Below are 9,173 nucleotides of genomic sequence, written 5' to 3'. Positions count from 1 at the left end.
GCATTTAACATTTAGATGTTCAGAACACAACACATATGGAACCACAGCTCATAAATGCACACAGGAAATCAGAGCACAATCAGTGAATTCTGAGTGATTGTACACCTATGCAACTGTAAAAGACATTAAGGAAAAGATAAAATCATACATTCTGAACATAGAAATCTCTCATGAATCCTGAGAAGAAAAGCAGTCAACTTATATTACTGAACTCTGTCTTTACATAAGCCAAAACAGTACTCTGTTTTATAAAATATCCAACCCTCATTACATTTCTGTTTCAGCTATATATAGAATCCTTATTCTAACTAATTCGAGCTTCCTCCTCCAGCATGAGGGGAATTCGATAACTACCTCTAATGACACCTATCAGCTATGCAACTAACTATTAAATACAATAAAGTGCTGACTGGAGTTTTAAAGAGTTCTAAATTAACTATGACTCTAACTCTATTTTCTATGCATAATGACTTTAATTACAATGATCCTCGTTCTTTGACACTTTGCTCCTCTTTAGTTTGGCTGTAATGGATGTTCAACGCTCCATGTTTGATCTTTAATGACACATCCTTTCCAATACCCTGAAATATAGGAAATTGCCTCTGTTTGTCTGTCCTTGGTTTGCCTCAAAATATTCGAATCCAAAGAAGCATGCCTTTATCCTTTAATTACCCAAAATAGATCAGACTGCCACATTCTTGATGTGCTGTCCACCGCTTCATGTACCTGTGTGATGACAAAAACCTTTCAAAAGATTTACCGCTTTGTTGACTATAATTGATCAACTGAATTGTAACATGCAGCTACAGCAGTTTCGTAGCGCGCTACGAAACTGCTGTGTAATTTCAAAAGCACAGTCTTCCTTTCATAACTAAATGATCGCCACTGTTCATGGCTTAAGACTGCTCTTCTCTAATTACAAAATTTGGATGTTTGACCTCATTACAGCTGGCATTTCCATAATGCAAAAACAACAACCATCTTATTCAATCTTACTCTGTCCAAATCACTAATAATCTCTTCACACTTGATAATGTGATGCATAAAATTATCAGCGTATAGCTTTGAAGACTTTGATTCAACAATATGAACGATATCCTCATCAATATAAAAGTCAACATCTGCATTTGATATAATTCCTCCCTCATGATCAATTGCATGAGTCTTATGCTTGTATGTCATAACTTCTGATAAGAACAGCTTCAACTGATGCCTATATGCATCCTGGTTATTTTTTACAAGAGCTTCATCATAGTTTGGTACTGAAGGAGTAATAAATTTAGGACAGGCATATGAAAAAAAATCGTCATACACAGCCTCATCACTTCTCTGCATTCTTGCCATCTTCTCCCCATACTTCCCTTTCAGCTGATTGTTCACATTTTCCTCAACAAGCTTCATTTGTGGACAGATAGAGAGGCATATAGCCAATAGAGCATACATCTGTTCATTTTTCTTCAGAATTTGGTCAAACTGTGGAGACTTTTGATGGAACTGTTTGGTCTTTATTATATACAACAGAACTTGATTGAAGGCCCGTATTGCCTCAACATACCTTCTCAACATAAGGTTGGCGAATCTATAATAATAAATAGTTGTGATATGGCTTCCAATCACTGAATTGTAGACACCTGTCTGGTTAACATCTATAGCTGCCAAGCACTTGAGTCCACTGTAATAATCCCCAAGAAGGCAATGTACACGAAGTAGACCAATAATACTAAAGTATCCCAGAACCTTCAGAACATTGCTTCCTCCTTTGTAGTCATATCCATCAATTGCAGTAAATGTTAAATTACCTTCTTTCTCTTCCTCTAGGATCTGGATGATCTCAGACTTCTCAACAAGAGCTTGTAAATAGTTGAGCACACTATAGACATTCCACACCTCATTCAGATTTTTGTGACAGTGGCAAAAATTTTCTCCAATTCAGAAGGAAACAATACAGACCATAGTTCTCTAGTTTTGAAGCAATAATCCTTAAACACCATATCTGACATGTCCTGATTGTTGATACCATAACCTTGGATTGATCTTTTTTCCTATATCAACAAAATATAAGTGAATATTTGACATCTGTTTAAAAAACATAGTCAGTGCTTCATTGGTTCTAGGAAACAAGTGTGCCCTTGCATTGTTATCAACAAAAAGATGTAGCCGTTGCTCAGTTGAATCTGTCATTGGCAGAGGATTCACTTGAGATATGGGATAGGAAAGCCTATAAGATTCAAGTTCTTTGCCACTGTAAGAATCTACAAATGAAAGAATCCCTGTCTCATCATGTCCTATACCACATTTCCCTATTTTCAGAACAGCTGGACTCTGGTCTATGTACTGGGCCTTAACCAAGAGAAACAGAGGCCAGAGATGCCCATACTCTTGCATTCTTAGCACCTTCTTGAAAGTTTCTTGTCTTTGAAAACTTTAAACGACACCAAATTCTATTCAAGTTGAGCATGTGCAGTGCATGCTTCGAAATAAGTGGTGTACTGTCACTCAGGAGTGCCAAATTTACATGCCAAATACGCCTTAACCAACAAAGTTTGACCTGCAATAAGACCTGTAATCTCCTTATAGAAATGTACAAGTGAATCAAGGTCTTTTAATCCACGATAGCGCACCCTTAATGTCTGGTTCTGTAGAAAGAGAGATGGAAAACTATGAACTCCATTCCTGGAAAGAACACTGGGCATTAGAACAGACTCCTCTACAGCTACATGGTAAATCTTTGGAAATGTTGAAGATAAGTCATCATATAAAGATCGACATAACTTTGAAAATGGACACCATGAAGCATGAAACAGCACCGCCATGTGGGCATCATGATAACGTAGCATATCCAAGGCTCTTTCAAATGATACATCATCAAGCTCACTAAGTCTGGAAGGGTGAAAGACGGGAGTTTGAGATGACTTAAAGTCAGCAGCCATGCATTTTTCCGGCCATACAAAGGCCACTTCAGGCAAAGAAGGGCACCGGCAATATGTCAGTCTGCTATGAAATGAAGCATTCTTTTCAAGCATAGCGTGGTGACCTTTCCCTTCGATATTTTGGTCTGAACTCACTGGCAAACAGTTTCTTGAATGTGCACATCCCAATTGAAATTCAACATCCTTAGCAGAAAGCCCTTTTTTTTTAGTTCTTTTTGTATTTACAGAGTTCATCAACGGAATTCTTTCACTGAGTGAATGATAGTGGATGAGATGACCCTTGGCTGTGGAAGATTCCAATATTGTGTTCTCCAGATCTATACCACCAATAGCCCGATCACATAGTCGAGCCAATAAAAGTCCAACCTCTACCATGCAAAATCCCAGTTGCCTGAAACTATTCCCAAGCTTTTCAAAGTCACCACCGTGAGGTCTTTGTGAAAAAACTACCTCAGCATATTCTCGATCAATTACCTTGGGTTCTGAATTCCCTTCTGGTGGTGAGGCTGGCCTTTTCTTATGATCTATATCACCTTTCGGTGATTCATTTTCACGTGCCAATTTAGAACAAAGATTTCTGAAAGCAACCCCTCAATTTTCGAGCTACTGCAATCTCTGTAATGTGGAGGTGGTACGGCCTCTGTATCTGCTCCAAGCATTGTGCCTTTTCGATCTTTCTGTTCTTCAAGACATTTTGCAAATTAGAAACAAAGGAAAGTGACAAGAGTCCATTCTTCCCAGAAGTCATACTGCCGGATTGATCACAAATCGAAACCAGAATCAGAAGTTTCGGTCTTAGTAGAGAATTTTCAAATTTGGTTTTGGATGGAAATCTCGATTTGAATAGTACAGGCAAAATCAAATTTGAAGGCTACAGAACACGTGTCAAGACCGACATGTAAAACTTTGCACATGTTATCCCCGTAAAATTCTTGCAGAAAATATGACAGCTGGGGTGAGATGTGCTATGGATCAGCATGAATTCCCCATTTCGTAGCGCAGTTAGTGCAAAATTGGTGTTTTCCGCTATGAAATCACCTAAAACATGTTGCGCTGCGAAACTGCTAAAAGGATTTAGGCGCATCAAACTAATGTGAGCGATTTTGAAATTAGAATTCTTAAGTGATAACACATTGTCAATTTCCCTTATGGAATTTACCTACTGGCTTGTTTTCACATGTTAGGTCATTTACTGTCATTTTTCTCTATTTCATTTACAAAAAGTCATTTTTAGAGTTTTAGTCTCACTAGGTCTAGGGTTTGCCACCATGGTCATCCAAAGCTCAATAAAAGGTCAGCAGGCACATGAGGAGGTTTTATAAGTTCATAGAATCATAAATTCACTGATGATATGCTCAATAAATGGTTTTTACCTCAAAACTCTATTTTGAGGTGAAAACATGTTTTTTTATTTTATGTACAGATTTTGTGTAATTTAAAGTGTTTTCTATATGTAACAAGTTCCAGCTGCTACCCTTGGTCATCTAGCCAAATCCAGCCACTGCAAAAAACAAAAGCATCAATGCATTAGTTCAACAATTGATCATGAAAAGTCACACTTCAAAAGAAAAACAAAGTTTTAAAGCAAAAGTCACTATGACATTATTAAAGTGGGTTTGAAATAAGGAAAAATCAAAAGGCATCCATATTTAAAGTGAAAACATGTTAGTTATCTATTTCATTGTGCAAGACATCCTTGAGGAGCTAAAATCGGGATTTGGAGGCAAACTGAGCAAAAGGAGGTGAAAACCATGTTTTCCTAGCAAATCTTCTTGGCGCTGCGCATCAAACTGGCACTATGCATCAGTGGGTTTCAGCTAGTGTAAATTTACAAGGGCGTTGCGCATCAGGAGGGCGTTGCGCATTGGGCCCAGTGTGCTGCGCATCAATCAAGGAAGTGCCAAAACCATTCCAAAGCGCCCAAAACTCTAAAAAATAGTGCATTTCTCTCCTACAAGTAAGTTCTCATTGGTCTTGAGCTGAATTTGGTCTCCTACATGTTTTCTTCATAAGTTTTGCATCTTGAAACTCAAACCCTAGCTTTTATTCATCAATTTCCATTTCATTGTAAAAATTTCACTCCATAACCAAAACCCAACATCTTTTTCCCCTTTTCTATACTCCATTGCCCTAAATTAATCCATTAATTTCATTTCCCATATCACACTCCCCTAAGAAAACTCATTCCCTTCATAAAACCCTAATTTCCCAAAAAATCTCCCTTCATTCCCCAACTCCATTTCACATTTGTAAAATCTCTTCATACTCATCTCCCTTGTCCTCCCCCATTATCATTTTCCACGATATTATCATCACATCAATTCCCTAAGACAAGCACCAAGCACCATGACAAGAAGCGGTGAGTCAAGTTATGAAGAAGAAACAGTAAGTGAAAGCTCAAGAGAAAGAAATGTACAGCCTAGGAGACCTCACAAGGGTGGAAAAATTATTAGAGAGGAACCTATTAGCATGACTGAACTCCTTGCTTGCCCCCTTGCTACGACTTGTTTCAGATATCATTCTTGCTTTGAGTTTTGTAAGATGGTTGAGAGGGTTAAATACCATCATGAGTTAGCAAGGAAATTTGTCATAAACATGGAGAATAATGTGGTGCACCTTGCTGGGATCAATTTCACTCTTTCACCAGCTATTATTGTAGAAGCCACTAGAATACCAGATGTAGGGGAAAAGTGGAACAAAAGGCAGAATATCAGCAAGCAACATTATGAACCATATATTAAGGCCAAATATCATGGTAAACTGAGCAAGGTGTTTCCTTTCAAGTTCTTGGAGGACCGGTATGTGCCACTTATGAAACTTATCATCAAATACTTCACATGTGAGGATAGGTTCTCCAGACTTTATGCCTACCATATCAGATTACTTATGCACTTCACCAAGGTCAGAATGATGAGTATTCCATATTTCATATGCAAAAACATAGAGAGGATGACTGTGATTGCAAAAAGAAAACCATACCCACAGCAGCTCAACAGTATTTATCACTTTGCTGTCATCAAAATTATTGTTTTGCATTAGCTCACTCAGTTGGGAGTGTCATGGGAAACTTTCATTGCCCATGAAATGTTCAAGGGGCCTCAAATTTTTGTAGATCCTCAAGAGGAAGGTGAACCTTCCGGGCAACAAAAAGAGCCTGAAAGAAAAACTAAAGAGGCTCATATTTTTGTGTTTGTAATTTATGAGAAAGGAACCAGGAGGCTTTTTGCAGCTACCAAACGAGTACTATCTCCACCAGGGGTGGAAGGGGTCTCGTTTTCTTCACTGGATTACAGGCAAATGCTATCTTCACTTGGGGTGAAAGGGGCTTTACCTTATTTTTCAGCTGAACAGGTACAGGACATAGACAAAGGAAAGAAAAGGGTGCATGATGAAGGCCCTACTGAAGGGCAAGACAAGGATTTTGTTTTGGTTGAGGAAGATGACACTGATTTGGGCTCTCAAAGCTCAAGACTCAAGGATATGATCATCAAAGAGAAGGAGGCTAAAATCCAAGCCTTATCACTTGACCTTGAGAGGGCCAAATGGATCATTATCTTTCTTGAGCAAGAGAGCAAGCAACTAGAGGACAAACAAGTAATTATGGAATTGCAAACAATTAGAGAAAACCAGCAAGTGGCAAAAAGAAGAAAAATCAAGATGACATCTCTTGAGCAAGAAATTAAGGCTGACCGAGAATCATGGTTGGAAAGAGTGAATATCCCCCTTGAAACGTTGCTTGATAAGGCTAATAAGGAGAATAAAATTTTGTGCCACATGGCTTATCATTACTTAGCTCGGAATAAAATTTGCAAGACAAGGATAAATGGCCTAAAAGCTAAGTTAAAGAGAGCCTTGAGAGCCAAAAAGGAACAAGACAAACTTAAAATTTTGGCTGAAGCTTCCTTGGCTCAGCAAAGCAATTAGTAAGCTTTCCTCTTGCCAAATTTGAAGCAATTTTGAGAAAATTTTGTCATTTCACAATTTTTAAATGCAAAACACAGGAATTTTCAGCTGATGCACAGCGCCACCGGCGCTGCGCATTGAGTTGGCTAGGAATTTTGCAAAATGGCTTACATTTTTGGATTCCTCATGGAAAAATAATGAAACCCAGAAAGTTTCATAAGTTTTGGAGGAGATCTGGGTCACCTAAAGGGCAAAAAACACCTAAAAAATGCCCTCTCTGCCACTTTTTGGACCCACAGGAACCAGTCTTGGGAGAAATGATTTTTGAAGGGGCAAATGGACTCCAAATCCAAAAATTCTAGTTTTCCTAGAAAGTAGACAGGCAGAGCTTTCCAACAAGCTATCTTGGGCCTGATTTGGTGAAGTGGAAGGCCTCCAAACTCAGCCTTGAAGTGGCGCTGCGCATCAGGCTCAGGGCGCTGCGCATCAGGCAAAATTTTGCCAATTTTGCCTAAAAACTCAGAATTTCGCCTAGTTTGCTGTCAGTTTGAATTTTTCTTCTCTCTTTGGTAAATTGATGATGTAATATGATGTACTATGATGTAAAAATGATGAAAAATGACTTGAGGAGGTAGATACATCAGTTAGAGTTGGTTTGAGGATGAATGAATCAGTTTCCATAGTTTTAGAGGCAAGTTGTTCCACTGCCTATTTTTCAGTTCCTAGTTTAGATCTTGTTGAAATAGCTCCTTGACTCATGGATTCGACCCCTGATGGCTAGCATAGGTGGTTTGATACCTATATCTTATAATTTCTTAGTCATTTGTCAAGGTTGGACTCTTGTGGATGCATTGAGCACTATTGTAAATCACTTCTACAGTTTGGCAAGGAAATGAACCAGGGTTTTGCAGCATTTTGTGGGATTCTTGTGGTAATGTGTATTAGCATTGTTTTCTCCTCTGTAATTTAGTTTTCTCTTATGTGTATATGTGCCATCATCTATATTTTCTACATAACTAAATGAATCAAGATTAATAGGTGGAATCCATTGATGTTCAGTGCTCTGCCTTGGGGTTTCATTTAGTTTTAAATGTTTTCTATTGTTTGAAGAGGACTCATGAAACTTGCATGCCCTCTCCAACTCCTCACTAGTCTTTAGACTCACCATCACATTCATTTCAAAGTGCTAAAATATTTCCCTACCTCGCCCCACAGAAACCTCTGCAAATCTGAGTTGATTTCCTGGACCCAAAGCTACCTTCCTCATTTGATCTAGCAACCAACCATTAAAATCAATCAAATTCCTCTGAGAATATACCTAGCCTAAAATTAGTATTCATATCAGTCATCTCAAGCCTTACTTGCCATATTTTCTTTGAGAGTGACAAGGAGAGAGCCCTCTCCTGACCTGGTAGGGCTAGCTACTAGGTTAAGCATGGTTTGATGTTACCCTAGACCTGCCTTTCTCAGGCTGAGGTAGATTTAGGCTACAACATAGTGGTGACCATACTGGGGAAGAACTGAAAACTATTACCCCGTACATTAAATGATTCTAAACTTTGGATGATAGGTTTATAATTCAGTAGGCTGAAATGATTGTAATGTCCATTTGAAATTTTGGGAACAATTCAACAGATTGGCTTCCAAACAATACACCAGGGCCAATCCTGATCCTGATCCTCCTTCCATGTATGAAAACCCAAATCTTATTCCAAGAATTCTCAGGCAAGAAAGTTCTGTGATACCGGTTTTCAGATATCATTCATGCCTCGTCGTTTTTCAATATCTCAAAGATCTCCCATTTGATGAACATTTTGATCTATCTTTGTTTGAAACTAAATCTGAAAGCGCAGTTGGTGATATTGTTCTAAACCCGTAATTTGTCCAATATCTTGAAACTGAAAGAGCGAATAGATTGATTTATGCTTATATTTTGAATCTTCAAACTTCTATTGTGGCTACCAATATTCCCGAGTTCTTAGAATCTGCATCTGCTACTCTGGGTTCATCTGTTGTTTTGTCAAAATTCCTACTGAACCTCCTTTTATCCCCACCCTTCCTATGCAACCCACCATATCTGATCAGAGATCTGTTGTCTCTTCTCCCCCTTCAACACCTCAAACATCTATTATTTCTTCACCTCCTTCGACACCTCATACACCCATCACATCGACTGCCATTGTTATTACAAATCCTCCATCTTCTCCAAGGCTAGTTTCCAATCCACCTCGAGCAATGGCTTCCAGATATGCACCTCTCGTTTTGCCACAGAACTTGGATGCTATGCCTGTTGATTACCAAAGTAAAATACCATTTTTTGATGCTACCCAAGGTATCACA

The 9,173-nt window shown here is 38.6% G+C and overlaps 1 pseudogene; it reads right to left on the bottom strand.

Annotated features, from left to right (window-relative positions):
* Positions 1–942: 942 nt before the first annotated feature.
* LOC149161995 (uncharacterized) lies at positions 943–2,385 on the bottom strand (annotated as a pseudogene).
* Positions 2,386–9,173: the final 6,788 nt, after the last annotated feature.

This window comes from Pinus tabuliformis, chromosome 5_2, assembly GCF_031772625.1.
Source record: "Pinus tabuliformis cultivar Carrire ecotype Pingquan chromosome 5_2, CPIR1, whole genome shotgun sequence".
NCBI classification, from domain to species: Eukaryota; Viridiplantae; Streptophyta; class Pinopsida; order Pinales; family Pinaceae; genus Pinus; species Pinus tabuliformis.
This window is presented reverse-complemented; position numbering and strand designations above follow the sequence as displayed.